The sequence below is a fragment of the Protopterus annectens genome, chromosome 2.part1 (assembly GCF_019279795.1).
Source record: "Protopterus annectens isolate FY-2018-M chromosome 2.part1, PAN1.0, whole genome shotgun sequence".
NCBI classification, from domain to species: Eukaryota; Metazoa; Chordata; order Ceratodontiformes; family Protopteridae; genus Protopterus; species Protopterus annectens.
The window spans coordinates 1645517698-1645534136 of record NC_056729.1 but is presented as its reverse complement, the minus strand read 5'-3'; positions in this window follow the sequence as shown (position 1 = coordinate 1645534136).

Below are 16439 nucleotides of genomic sequence, written 5' to 3'. Positions count from 1 at the left end.
TCTGGGCTTTTTTGCATAATAGTAACAATATGTAATTTATTTCTTATCCTAAATTGCCCACTATATCGTCTTTATGCTCTTCTTTGGCCTATCAGTTATTGTGAATTTTATGGACTACTACCTTCTTCTACAGCAGGGGGACCATCCTCCCCCTGGGCCTGGTCTGGCCCCATTGTAGGAATGTTTCTGTATTTTGAGGCTTCTACACTGTCATTTTTTCCAGTCCTGGTACCAGTGTGCCTACCAGGATTAGACACTTTTTTTATCCTGGGTCTTGTGCACCCAGCTATCTTTTTTTAATTTTGACCTACTTCTGTCTGTGATATATGTTATATAAAATACAGTTGTAGTCTTGGTGAGATGTTGTGAAAAACAGAGTCCACCTCGTGAAGGTACTCACCAAGACTTGAGGATGAATTCAGTTTTAGAAATACTACTCTCCTTTGTTTGCTGACTTATCATCTCTACATTCAGACTCCATTTATTTATTTTACATTTGTTGACTGGGATAGTCCGACTGGATACATATCCATTTTCAGCAAAGGCCCGGGGAGAAAAGCTCCATGGGAAAACATACAGTAAAGTCACAAAATAATTACATGTTACACACAGTTTACAGACTCTAATAGAACAAGCAAGTTGTACAATCTCTTTTTTTTTTATTTAATAAGTATGTAGACTAAAAAGATTTTTTTAAACTTGCCTGTTTTCAGCTGCTGCACGTCCTTGGCTGAGCATCTACACCTCCACTTTTGCCCTGGTTTACCCCTTGTGATTACGCCTGGGTGGACACCTACACCTAAACAAATAATACTACATTCTCAGCCAATTGCTCAAAGCAATCTCAACAAACCCTGCTGCCTATATCAAGCGTCTCCCAGAGGAACTCAAGGAACTTTTGCCCTGGTTTACCCCTTGTGATTACGCCTGGGTGGACACCTACACCTAAACAAATAATACTACATTCTCAGCCAATTGCTCAAAGCAATCTCAACAAACCCTGCTGCCTATACCAAGCGTCTCCCAGAGGAACTCAAGGAACTTTTGCCCTGGTTTACCCCTTGTGATTATGTCTGGGTGGACACCTACACCTAAACAAATAATACTACATTCTCAGCCAATTGCTCAAAGCAATCTCAACAAACCCTGCTGCCTATACCAAGCGTCTCCCAGAGGAACTCAAGGAACTTTTGCCCTGGTTTACCCCTTGTGATTACACCTGGGTGGACACCTACACCTAAACAAATAATACTACATTCTCAGACAATTGCTCAAAGCAATCTCAACAAACCCTGCTGCCTATACCAAGCGTCTCCCAGAGGAACTCAAGGAACTTTTGTCCTGGTTTACCCCTTGTGATTACGCCTGGGTGGACACCTACACCTAAACAAATAATACTACATTCTCAGCCAATTACTCAAAGCAATCTCAACAAACCCTGCTGCTTATACCAAGCGTCTCCCAGAGGAACTCAAGGAAGTATGTGTATCTGCTGCCTAGCCTTGAAATACTATAGTCTGTAAGCCCTGCTAGGTGTTCTGTTGCTCCCTGCCAGGAAAGCCAGCACCCTAACCCCTCTTACTTTCCTATCTCCATTCTTTACCCTCACCTAGTTCTCTGACTTATCTTGCTCCCTTCTCCCTTCAGTCCAACCCAGACCAGGGTTTGCCCTGGTGTACTAAGGTGCTATTCTCCAATTGTCCACTAGATGGCATCCTCTCTCCACTAATATCTGCTGCAATTCACTTACTCTTACACTCTCTTTAAACTCTAACCTTTTCTTTTTCTTCCCTCTCATTTTTATAACATTTAGCACATTATACCTACTATATCCAGGTCCCCTCTACTTACCCTTCTGCTACTCAACACTCCACTGATAGGTTTTCGATCCTCTCCTGACCCCTTTGGTTCTTCCCGTTCTGTTCACCCTGCGGGCTCACTCCGCTCCCCTACCCTGCCCCCAAATTCCACCCACCCCTACAACCTCTACCTTTATCTCCCCATAGCCACACCTACCAACATTACAACCAATCTTCCTCTAATACTCCAAAAACACCCATTCCTTTTCCCGCCCAATTTACACCAATCAGTCTCCAATACTTTAGAAACATCCATTCCTTCTCCCACCCTCTTTCAGACCAATCATTTTCCTATAACCTGAAAACACCCATTCCTTTTCCCACCAACATTAACTTCATTTACCTCTCATACACTAATCTCCTATCCAACTTTAATCATTTGTTATCTCAACACCTACTCCCAAACCACATCACACTCAATCCTTCTCAACTTTCACACTTTCACCTGTACTTTAGTCACCAATAGCTCATTTTCACATAATTATCTCCTACTTCCAAACATTACTCAACAACCACTTAATAAGTACCATTAGCTCCTCTTCATTATGCTTTCAAAACCCCCATTCTTCTCCTTCTTACTAACTCTACTCCTCACCTTAACCTATCTGTACTACCTCACACAGCCCTATTATTCCTACCACTCCCAATCCTTCCATGTAACTAACCATCTTACCTCCTCTCTACCACAGACAGACATCCCCATTTCCCCCCACCTTTGCCCTATAAACAACCTCCTACTTTTTCCATATACACTTATAAACACTAAGACATACTCTTCCCATATAACAATTTCCAATTCCTACAAAATCACAATAGATCCTAATATAGTCTCTAAACTGTCCAATTACTTCTCCAAATTAATCCTATATTCCATTACCAATCTACTATCAGACGATATCCATCCTAACCCAGGCCCCACCTCCTCAACAATTAAAAACAAGTCCTTACTACTCACCTCCTTAAACTCTCAAAGTATAGTTAACAAACTCCCGAACCTCCATGCCTGGTTGAAACACAATAAACCAGACATCTTATCCATCTCAGAAACATGGTTAAAACCCCATATAAAAGACTCTGAAATAATTCCACCAAACTATTCTATCATCAGAAAAGACAGGTCTCACAAAAAAGGTGGAGGAGTAGCTCTCCTCTACTCAACCTCCTTGTCAGTTACTCCCTATAACAAACCTATTCCTCAATTTAAAAACGCTGAACTACTCATAACACTACTTCAAGTTAACAAACATAAACACATATGTATAGCGTCACTCTACATCCCCCCAGGGGATAATACTTCCACACTAGAAGACATCCTCTCCTGGCTCACCACCAACATTAACAATGAAACAATAATCTTAGGTGACATGAATATTAACTGGGCCTCCATTCAGTCTCCCACAAACCCACTTAACATCAACTTACATAATTTTACACAGCTAATCACCTCTATAACACGCCCCTCAAAAAACCTCTCTAGCGGCAGTATCTTGGACTGGATCTTAGTCTCTCATCCCCACTATTTTTCTGGCAGTGGAACTCTTCCCGATCCCCTTGGTGACCACTTACCCATTTACTCTCGACGTCTCCCCTTACTCCTTCATCACACCCACAACTATATTACAATCCGTAATCAAAAAAAACTTTAACCCATCAACCTTTGCTAACTCTCTAAAAGAAATAAACTGGAATTGTTTAAAAACATTACCCCTAGATAATGCTGTTGCCCACTTCAACACTACATTCTTAAAATTACTAGACTTCCATGCTCCTCTAAGAACAAAGAGAATCAAAATTAAAACTGCCCCTTGGCTTACCAAAAACACACTAGCAACGATGCGGCAAAGAGATAAAGTCTGGAAACACTACCAGAAAAATAAGACCCCCCTCATCCATAATGAATACAAGACACTTAGAAACAGGGTGAAAAAGCTCATCATCTCTGATCGACAAAATTACTTCTCCATACTCCAAAACAATAACAAAACAAATCCTCAAAAATTCTGGAAGGGCATCTCTACTCTACTTAATCCTAGTACACCAGCCACCCCCACCCCAGACCCTAATACCCCAGATATAGACTTAGCTACTCAATTCAACTCTTTTTTCATTGAATCTATTTCCAAACTAACCTCTTCATTCTCTAACAACACTTTCTCCAACTCAACCTCATCCTCCCCTACCAACCCTACACCTAGCACTACTACCACTCTCACATTCACATCTACTTACTCTTTACCATCCACCTCCTCTCCTACTCTCACTTCCTCACCTCCTAACACCCCCTCTTCACACTACCCTCCATTCTCATTTAAACCTATATCCACTTCTACCATTCAAAAACTCCTTCAAAAACTAAAGCCATGCACCAATGCTCCTGATGACATCCTTTCCTACTTTCTTAGTATAGCTGCTAAAGCAATTGCCTACCCCATTAGCATACTAATCAACCGCTCTATCCAAGAAAGCATAGTTCCCCAAATCTGGAAAAAGGCGTTCATCATACCTTTACATAAAGGTGGCAACAATAACAATGTTACTAACTTCCGCCCCATCGCTATCCTGTCACCCCTCTCTAAACCCCTTGAAAAGTGTATCCAACTTCAACTCCTACCACATCTCTTAGATAATCACCTACTATCTCCCACACAACATGGATTCAGACCTAACCACAGCACTATGACAGCACTCCTCTCCTTCCTTGAAATTGTTAACAAAGCCCGGGACTCTGGCCTTATTGTCTCTACTCTTCTACTCGACCTCTCTAAAGCCTTTGATACTATTTCACACAGCTTGCTTTTAACCAAACTCTCAAAACTTAACCTATCTCCCTCATCATTGAACTGGTTCTCCAGCTACTTATCCGATAGATATCAAGCAGTAAAATGGAAAAAGGCAACCTCCTCATTTCTTAATACCCCAACCGGAGTCCCCCAAGGCTCCATATTAGGTCCCCTCCTCTTCAACATATTTATAAATGACTTTCACAGCGCCATTCCTCTCTCCAACATCATCCAATATGCAGATGATTCTACCATTATCTGCACTGCCACATCTATCCCTACACTCCTAAAGCTAACTCAGGATGCTTTTTCAACCACAGAGCAATGGATGGGAAAAAAATCATCTAGCGCTCAATGCCTCTAAAACCAGATTAATGATATTCACCCCCTCTAAAGTCAACTCTTTCAATATAAACACATTCTCTATTACTAGTCAGAATAACATTCCATTGGAACTGGTGACAGAGACCAAATTACTTGGAGTCCAAATTGATAACCAACTAAAATTCAACTTCCATCTTCAACTAAATATAAAAAAAAACATCAAAAACTAGGCATGCTTTATCGACAAAACCACTTCCTTACTACTGCCACTAAAATCACTCTCTCTACTTCCTTTCTTATTCCCTCCCTACTCTATGGAGCTCCACTTCTAACTAATCTACAAACCTCCGTGAAAACACAACTTTCCTCCTGCTACAACAAAATCGCCAAGTTTGCTACCAGCCAAATGTCCTCCACCCACCACTGTTCCTCTCTCCAACAATTAAAATGGCTAGAACTACCCAAGTATCTCACCTATACTCAACTATCTCTCGCACATAAGCTCATTTTCAACCCCTCCCTCTGCCCCTCCCTGTCTTCTGTCTTTAAAATGCACATACCTGATAGAATATTAAGTTCTAACAACCAAAATCTATTACAAGTGTACATACCAACTCCTCCCCCAGGTAAAAACCTTCTATCACATGGCCTAGTACGCCTCTGGAACTCCCTACCTCCATCTATCCGTATCACCTCTAACCATTTTATTTTCAAAAAATCTCTTCATTCATATCTACTATCCCACTGGGGCTGTTCTTGCTCCCACCCCACTTAACTAACACTGGATACTAACATTCCTTCCTTCCCCTGCTTACATCTGTGATCTCACTTTATCATTTCACCTAACTCTCACACTCCTACTTTTACTATGGTATCTGCATGAATACTCTACACTCTACCTCTTAAGTGCATGACACTTAATATGCGATGGCTTCTCATTTCTAACTTTGTAAAATCCTTCTAATTTTGTATCTGATATAAGTGTCATCACTTGTTGAATTAATTGTAATATGTGTTTATTTGTCTACTTAAAGTTTTACAATTTATAATCATCTTTAATAACCTACTGTAACCTCAATTGTTTGCAGCTTTTCTCCCCAGGACTCCATTGAAAACGGGTTCATCTTGGCCCAATGGACTATCCTGGTAAACCAAATGCAAAGAAAATAAATAAATAAATAAAACAATTATGACATAGTACTTAAACTATAGAAAAGGATCTAGTCAGAATTAATACAAGGACATAGCCAGTGTGTTTTAAAATATTGCCTGAGACTTTCAGACTCCATCAGCTCCCATTTGCTTAAGCTAGTGGTAGTTCAGGTGAGTATAAAACAAAAAAAAATGATTTTTTTTTAAATTAGAAGGGAAATGTTCATGGTGTCATGGCTAAGATGTCCTTCAAGGATGCATCTGCAGTCATAACATGTGGGTTGTCCTGCCTCAGGCAGCCCTTCGGTCGGCCGGATTCCAAAGTCTGGGTCTGGCCTCAGCTGATGTCGCACTTCACCCGACGTCATAGCTTCTGGGGTATAAAGGCATCAGCCGACGCCATTTTCCTCAGTCTTTCTTGCCACGCGGTGCCCGAAGCAGAAGCTGTTCACAAGTGCTGGTCGGTCAGATCCAGAGATTTCAGCTACCGAAGACTTCTAAAAAAGCTAAGTACCCCGTTGGGGACTCTTTCTTGCCTCAGCCGATGTCAGACAAAGTAAATAATTGTTTAACTTGTGGGAAACAAATACCTCATAAGGATTTCCTCTCTTACTGCCTTCCTTGCTTAGGCCCAGACCACGACGTATCAGCTTGTTTAGCCTGTGCTTCCTTCAACCGACGGACACTTAGACATCGGTTAGAGTTTGCAGAAGAGTTTTTTGGTCCCGCTTTTGCATATAAAATGCCGTCGGAGACTCCCGACTACACATTTAGCCAAAAAATGATTTTTTTTTAAATTAGAAGGGAAATGTTCATGATGTCATGGCTAAGTTTCTTGTAGTCGTTATGACTATCACTTTAGGTCAGGTCTGAAAATACAGCATTCCTAGTGGAACTAACCTGCTTAAAAGGCTGACGCTTGGCTAAAAGGGTCTGATAAGTGCAACTTTATATTTACCTGGTTAACAAATAAATGTAACAAAAATGCATATTTATACATCATTATATCTATCTGTCTATTTATCTGTATGACTTTGGAAAAAATCTGTTGTAACACCCCTACATAAGGGTGGAAACATCAATGAACTGACAAACTATTACCCCATCTCTAGCCTCTCCCCTTTATCTAAAATACTGGAAAAGTGCATTCATATGCAATTACTTAAAATCTTACTGATAACAATCTCATTGCTCCCACCCAGCATGGTTTTCACCCAGGACACAGCACATCCACTGCACTTATATCATTCAAAGATACTAAAACAAAGCCTTGGATTCTGGCCTGCTAACATCAGTAATCCTTCTGGACCTATCTAAGGCCTTTGAGACAGTATTACATCAAAAAATGCTACAACCATTACCTACACTTGGAAGCTCTCCACTAACTCTAAAATGGCTTGCCAGCTACTTAGACAAAAGATAACAATGGGTTTGATGGCAAACTAATCTATTACAGTACTTGGAAAACAAAACCAGAGTCCTTCAGGGTTCCATTCTTGGACTCCCCACTTTTCAATATTTTTATTAACAATTTTCAGACTGCCTCTCTTCAAAGCACACTCATCCAATGTGCTTCAACATCTCCTAACAATCTAACAATAACTCAAAACGCCTTCACCTCCTTTGAAACCTGGCTAAAGATTGTACAATTACTACTTAATCCCAAAAAGACCAACCTGTTACTTTTCACTCCAAAACCTCTTCTTCACAACTTCAAAATATATTCACAAAATAATACTGAAATATAGATCATAACTCATACAAGTATTGGGTGTTACCACTGACATTAATCTCTCCTTTGAGCATTATATACTAAATGCCATTAAAAATACACACTTTAAGTTGGGCAAACTCTATAGACACAAGCATTTTATGGACACCCCCCTCCCCAAAAAAAATATTTATTTTATTTTATTTATTTTACATTTGTTAACCGGGTTAGTCCAACTGAGTTTGCAAATAAACCCATTTTCAATGGAGACCCGAGGGGAAAAGCTCCAGCAAACAAAAGTAAAAATAGAGTGATAATGTACAAATATTAAATAACAATCACAATATAAAATAATTGTAAAAAAGAAAAGGTTATTAACTGTTTACATTACATTGATAGTAAGTGACCCATTTTCAGTGGAGACCCAAAGGGAAAGAGCCCTAGCAAACATAAGCAAAGATAAACATACAGGACAATAACTATTAAAAGCAACACTGCAAATACGAAATTAATTATAAAGAGAAAAACAAAAAAAATATGAACATTAAGGGTTGCACTGATAGTAGTGAACTAAAATTTACTACATATGAGAGTAAAAACAAAAAGATAACCATTGTTCAAAAGAAGGACCATGTATAGACATTGATAGGAACTGGGGGGGGGGATAGTGTAGACAATGGGAGGGGGCTATAGTAGGGCTATAGTACTAGAGCTGAGGGTTTAGGAGGTTAGTTTAAGCAGAAGTTACTAAAAAAGAAAGTTAGGAGATGCAACAGGTTATACAGTGGGAGAGACTAAGGCTACATGTGGTCAAGGCAATGGCATCATTCCAAGTTCATTAGGTGGGATTTAAGCTCCTTTTTAAAACAGAGAAAGGAAAAGTTGGATCTAATATGGAGAGGGAGTTTTTTCCACTTTAGTGAGACAGAGTGTTTGTAAAGTAGTTTGACAATATTGCTTTTGGGTTTATAAACTGAGAGAAGATGCTGATCAGCACTCCGGAGAGGCCGGGGAAAGAGTAGGGAGTAACATGGGAGGCAAGAGCAGCGCAGGCAGAGGGGTTGTTGAGTATGGAAAAGGTAGTGTGGAGTTGCGATTGCAGGAGAAGGTGCGGAAATTCCAGCCACTGAAGTTTGTTTAGTGAGAGGCAGTGATGTGAAGAGAGTGGTTGGTTTAGAATAAATCTGGCAATTTTGTTGTACGTTTGTTCCAGTTTCTGCATTGAGGTAGTCTGGATATTGTCAAGGATGGGGGAAGTGTATAGAAGACTGGGTAAGAGAAATGCCTGTGCAAGAGTGCATTTAGTGGCAGTAGTGAGGAATTTTTTGTTCCTATAAAATAGTCCAAGTTTTTGGTGCTTTTTTTTGATGGCCTGTTGTATTTGCAAGTCAAATTTCAGTTGGTCATCAATTATTACCCCAAGGAGTTTTGTGTTTGAGGCAGGGGACATAGTGGTGCCATCTAGGGAGGAAAGAGAAAAGTTAGCTTTAAGGTGAGAGAGTGTCTGAGGTAGGAAGAGAAGGAGCTGAGTTTTCTTAGGGTTAAAGATTAGATGATTGTTTTTGAGCCATTTTTCAACATTGATAAAGGAAGTCTGTGTTAGTGTGTGTAGTTCAGAGATAGTATTGGAGATAGAAAAGAAAGTAGAGTCACCTGCGTATTGGATTACAGATGAGGATGAATGTAGGTTGTTGTTAAAAATGTTGAAAAGGAGCGGTCCAAGTATGGAGCCTTGGGGTGCTCCTGTTTGAACAGCAAGGAAGGGTGAGAAAGCCTGCTGCCATCTAACAGCTTGTTTTCTGCCAATAAGGTAGGATTGGAACCAGCCAAGAGTAGAAGGAGAGAGGTTTAGGTCTGAGAGTTTGTTAAGAAGGATGATGAAACACAGTCTCGAAGGCTTTAGAGAGATCAAAGAATAGACAGGAGGTGAGGAGGTTGTTGTCCCTAACTTCTGCAACCTTTTGAGTAAAGGATAGCAAGGCAGTCGAGGTACTGTGTTTAAGGTGGAAACCATGTTGCGAGGGGGTGAGGAGATTTTTGTGAATGAGACAGGACAGTAGTTGAGTATGCATAAATTTTTCAAGGATCTTAGAAAGTGGGTGAGAGAACAGTGATTAGTCTAAGGTTAGAGGGTTCAACAGAGTTGCCACCTTTGTGCAGAGGAGTGGTATAGAAGGATTTCCATATTTCTGGTATGGTAGATTACTGAATGGAGCAGTTGAATAAGATAGATACAGGATATGCAATAGAGTCAGCAGCAATTTTCAGAAATTGAGGAGGGAGTTTATCAGTGGATGGAGAGCATGGTTTTAATTTAAGAAGCAGGGGTTTGATGTATTTAGTAGAAACAGGTCGCAAGGTAAAAGGCTGAGAGACAGAGGAAGGGGGAGGTGAGGTTGACACAGAAGAGTAGAAATGAGCAGAGTTGCCAGGGGGTAGGAGTTTAGAGATGCTGTCTATGAAGTGTTTGTTGAGTAAGTCTGCAGTTTCAGAGGGAGAGTGATAGGGGAAAGGGTTAGGGATAGGGGTTGGAGAACCAGTGTGGAGCAGGGAGTTGATAGTAATCCAGAATTTTTGGGGGTCATTTGGGTGAGAGCTTTGAAATTTAGTGAAGTATTGGTGTTTATACAAAATAATATGTTTTTTACATGATTTCTGAGTTGCTTATAACCTTGGAGAAAGGTGGGAGTTTTAGTGGTTTGCCATTTTTCCCATAGAGCATCTCTTTCATGCATCAAAGCAGGAGTAGCTTTGGAGAGCCAGGGGGCGAAATTAGATTTGATTCTGATTTTGCGAGTTGGTTAAAGTTTTCAGGAGATAAGTTAGTCAGTTTCCTACAGTCTCTGTAGAGATGGGGCTTAGAGAGATGAGTGTCTTAAGATAGAGATGGAAGAATGGTTACTAATAGAGTCAGGGAAGGTAGAAGGGTTACAGCAGTTGTTATGAGAGTTGATCAGGATCCAGTCAATTGTGGAACCAGTAGCGTTTTTACTATAGTGGGTAGGGGTAGTGATCAGTTGTGAGAATCCATACATGTTTATGAAATGGGGTGAGTCCAAGAATGATGATTTCATAGGGGATGGAGGTGATTATCCAGGAGAGTATATGTTGAAGGATAGGGATGTCTTTACCTGGGAGGATATAGACAGAGGCAATAGCACACTTCATATAGTTATTGATGTGCCAGTCTAGGAGCAGTAGTTCAGCAGGGGAGAAACTAGGCAGGCTAATGTCTATAGGTGTTAGCGTCAGTGAGGCAGAGTACAAGATAGCCACCCCTCTTGCTCCCTCCCATCCTAGCTAATCACCACATGCCTCCCAAAAACAAGCTGCAATCATGCTGCTCACTTTGAAGCAAAGTGCTTTTATTTTTACTAAACTATTTTGATATAACTGTGCAAAACTGTACCGTGTGGATCGTAACATTTTGCCAATCTCATCCTTCAATTCAGTCCATCTCATATCTGCTTTCTCCCATAACATATATGATCCCATCACATGTTGCTGTACCCTCCTCTCTGCAAATGTTGTTTTATTGCATATATCCTGTTCTTTATTTTGTCTACTGGTGCCAATATTTTCCTTCTCCTCCTTCATGCTCTTGTATTGCTTGCCTGCCATCCTCAACCCAACCACCTCATATAGCAATTCCATCTTTTTAACATTATTTCTATTACCACTGTGATGCTTCTTAATTTGTTATGTCTTTTATTACATCTGCAGCATCACTGGCACAACAGGCAGCATGTATTTGCATTTGGTGCAGAAGGCTGTGGGTTCTATTCTTACAAAAGCTAGATTGATGGCTGACACTGCAGTGTGTAGCATAAGGGGTATGCTGCACCAATGAGTGCGTCATAGGGGCATGCTGCACCAATGAGTGTGTCAAAGGGGCATGCTGCACCAATGAGTGTGTCATTCCTCTTAAACAAAGGGCCTATCTGCCTGAATTGATAGTAGCTAAGTGGATGTAAAAGATCTCATAGCACCTATCAAAAATAATAGGGGTCCTTTAAAAAACAAGATTTATCTACATTGCATGTATACAATTTATAGTATATACAATATGTACACTATTTACATTTTTTTACAAAAAATAACTTCAATTTCCTTTGCCCTAAAAATCAATAATAATTTTTCATTGTGTGACCTCGACTCTGATTTCCATAACCAAAATCTTATTTTTTTAGCTCAAGTCCATTTTTCATTTAACATCATTTCCTTTACTCTTTAATTCCAAATCAACCATATTATTCAAACATTTTTTTATCAACTATGTTAACATAGTTTCTACTTCTTTCCTTCTTTGCTTATAATATCCATATTTGATCATATCCATATTTAATTAATTTACCTCTGTAAACCCCTCTAAATAATTCAAATCCACAATCTTCTTCCATAATGTTTTAATTCTTTTAAATTTAAAAAAAAATGTTCATTGCTTTCAAATTCTTTACAATAAAGACAAGCCGTGGGATATTCAGTAAACTCCATGTAGGCTTCACTCAGAGCCTACATGGAGTGTACATGTTGGAGCAATGGTGCAAGGCAAACGTCAGGACACTATGCATATTAATGAGGTATGGTGCTCCTCAGCTAGGTTTCGTGGCTCACAGCAGTGTTGCTGACCCTGAAACCTTGTACGCAAGCATCTATAGCAATTCCATGTAAAGAAGAGCACCTACTGTGCACCGTATTTGCACGGAATGCCACAGTGATCACTAGGACTTTACAGATAGCTGCTATTCTGTTAGTGCAACACATCTGCACAGAGGCCAACTTAATGAGAGGACAAATAACCAGTAATAGTGACATATATGACAAAGATGTCACGTAGGAATGTGTTAGAATGTAACAGACTCAACCACTTAGAGCAAGAAATGGGGACAAAGGCATAAAAATGGGGGGACAAAGGGTCAGAAATAAGGACATATGTTTAATATTGCATTTACAAACTTAGGAAGTTGATAGAATATATATGTTCTACATTAGCATGAACTTTGTGAAGAGCATGAAGTTTGAAACTCAAATGTCAGTCATCAGTTTCTGACTGCACTATGCAATGACATGCCAATCATTTATCACAGAAAAAATATTATGAGGAAAAAAAAAATCACAAATATGAGCCAAAAACTGCATATTCTGCACAGATCAGGACAGTTGAGAGGTATGTAGTCAAATGTATGTATTATTGAGTCACATCAGTCAAGAGGTCATCCCAGTGATATGGCAGAAAGCCACATATTTGATAAGGAAAACATTTGGACATCCTCGGAATATCTGGGCAGTTGAGAGGTATGAATGTGAAATATATGGTCCAAACACAGCACAAGACAGTGTACCTACAGTGTAGAGTATTGTGCTCATAGGTTCATACTAGGCTATCTGCCCTAGGGCATTTATAAGTCTAGCCAGAGTGTGTTTGGCTTTCGCCACCCATTTTAAATTAATTTTGCTATGCCCTTTTTCGAGGTTAGTATACTGTGCCTCTGTCTAACAATGACACAGAAGTGATACCCGGGGTAAACCTATGATCTCCCATCCACTCATCAAGATTCCTCTTGAAGAGAGTCAATGAGGGACTCTGCCTAACCTGGACTGGGATTTTATTCCAGAGTGAAGGGAGCCTCTGGGTTATGAATCTGTCCCTCCAGCATGTCCTATTTATTTCAGTGCTGAGGTTCAAGTCTCCCGGCAGTAGCTCAATGGGATTTGGATTTTCTGAGGTGCAGCATGTCCATTAATTCTGGGTTGGACATGGCTTTATACGTCAGGCACAGATTGCCTCTGAGCAGGCGGTATGCCACTGAGTAGAGCTGGAGTTTCTTTAACCGGGCAGCATATGGCATCTGTTTGAGCCCATTGATCCTCTTGGTGAGGTACTTTTGGGGTCTTTCTAGTTGCTGCAGGTGTCTGGTAAGGTACATCCCAAAAGGGGCATTGTACTCAATTATGGGCTTGATGAGGAATGAGTAAAGAGGCACTATGACCTCCCCTGATCTAGATGTGAATCCCTTCATGATTAGGTGGGCTATATAAAATGTTTTTCTAACCACTTTGGCCACATGGTTGTCACATGAGAGATTGCTATCAACTTGGGTCCCCAGGTCCCTAATTACTTCTTCTGTACTTAATGGATTACCACCTATGTGGTAATTTGTGGGCACTTTGTTTTTGCCAAAGGGGATAAATATACACTTTTTGGCATTTAGCTTGAGGCCATGGCTCTGGCACCAGTTGTCTGTTTCTATGAGGCCCTTTTGGAGGATGCTTGTGTCAGCTGGAGAGTCGATTATGGCGCCCAGTTTGCAGTTATCTACGAACTTGGTCAGCCACAGTCCTTCCATGTTGGCCTGTACCTCTGAGAAATATATACTGAACAAGAGAGGTCCCAGCACTGAGCCTTGTGGGATGCCACTTGTAACTGGTTTGGAGTCTGACATGGCTCCAGCAATTCTAACCATGTGGGTTCTGTCCTTGAGCCAGTTTGCAACCCATCTAGTGACATAGGGGTTTATATTTAAGCTGGTGAGCTTATCTATAATGCCTGAGCGGGGTATTGTATCGAAGGCTTTTGCGAGGTCCAGGTAGGCTGTGTGGACCACCTTCCCCTCGTCAATGGCCTTGGTGACTGTTTCAAAGAAATCAACCAGGTTTAAGAGGCAGGATCTGCCCTTAACAAAGCCGAACTGGGTAGGATCCAGTGTCTGTAGGTCCCCAATATCTTTATTTATGAGGTCCATGATGATCCTTTCCATAGCTTTGCAGACCAAGCTAGTCAGGCTTATGGGGCAATAGTTTCCAGGATCTGTTGAGGCACCACCTTTGTGGAGAGGGACCACTGTTGCTGTATGCCACTCTTTGGGTACATATCCTGTAGTAAGGCTGAGATTGAACAGTAGTTTTAGGTTTGGGTTTAGCTCTTCTTGGAGATCATGTAGGATGCAGCCCGGGACACCGTCTGGTCCCATTGATGCTGTTTTTTTTTGCTTTGGAGATGGTGGCTCTTACCTGAGCATCTGAGATGTCAGGGGGGCAGCACTCTGCTGGAATAGATATTTGCCCTTTTGGTGGGGGGGGGGTTTGCGCTGAACCTGTCAGCTAGGATGTTGGCAATGTCTGTGGGTTCGGTGTATTTTTTGTCATTTTGGACTAATTCTGAGCATATCTGGGAATTTCCACCCAGGTTCCTATCATAACTAAAGAAAGCCTTGTGATTATCCTTAGTGTCTTGTGCAATTTTTCTCTCGAAGCTGGCCTTAGACGATTTTATGAGTGCCCGTAGTTTTTTGCTAATACTGATCAGAGATGCCTTCCCTTTTTGGGATTTTGCTCTATCATGTAGTAGCTTCCTCCTTCTGTCCCGTTCCTGGAATACTGTGCTGAAGCTGTGTTAATGATCTGTGACAAGACATGGGACTGCCAAGTAAAATGATCACTCAAGGTAAGTGTGTGTATTGAATAGTCACACACAGATGAACTGTAGGAATGAACACAGGAAAGGAGTACAGGTGACACTCCCACGTGTACAGCATAGGAACGCATGTCAATGGAAGATGGTTGTAGCAACAACACCAAGCACATATCTATATGGTACAGCACAAACTGTACAGTGAAATTGTGTTGTCTGTAATTGTCGAACAAGGGGACATAGGATCATAGGAAGTTTCTAGGCTACTGGCCCTGAGGCCCTTACAAGCTTAGCCAAGAATTTAGCCCATGTTCCAACAAGTCGGCACCCTATGCCACTGTCCAGCAGGGACATAAGTGCAATCCCAGGGGTGTATTTTCTGTTCCCCATCCAGTTATCTAGGTTGCACTTAAAAAGGTTCTCAGCTTTATGTGAAGAGGGCATCTATTCCACAAAAGGGAGAGTCTCTGGGACACAAATCTGTCCCTCCAACAAGTCCTATTGATGTCACAGACCAGGTTGAGGTCTCGCGTGTGGGTTACTCGAGTGGAGCTTGACTTGTGGATTTGCACCAGTCCCATCAGGGCAGAGTCTGTGATTGCTTTGTATGCCAGACAGAGGTCACCTCTGAGGAGTCTGTAGGAGACTGAGTATAGGGACAGGGCTTTTAGCCTATCTGTGTAGGTAGATGTTTGAGACCATGGATTCTCTGAGTGAGGAATCTCTGTGGTCTCTCCAGCTGCTGCATGTGCTTTGTGAGGTACATGCCGAAAGGGGCATTGTATTCAATAACTGGCCTTATAAGAAAAGAATACAGGGATGTTATGACCATCTTGTCCCTGGATGACATACCCTTACTAATGAGGTGGGCCATGCAGGAAGCTTTCTGTACAACTGAGGCAATATGGCGGTCAGAAGTCAGTTTGCTATCAACCTGGGTTCCCAAGTCCCTTACAACTCATTGCAAGGTTAGTGCCTTATTATGAGTGTGATATTTTGTGGGGACATTATTCTCCCCAAAAGGGATGATGATGCATTTTTTGGCATTCAGTTTGAGGCAATTTTTCTGGCACCAGTCATTTGTCTTGATGAGACCCTCTTGGATAATGCCCACATCATAGGGGAATTGATGACATCACCCAGCTTGCAGTCATCTGGTCAGCCATAGCCCACTAGATTTGGCCTGCACCTCTGAGAAGTAT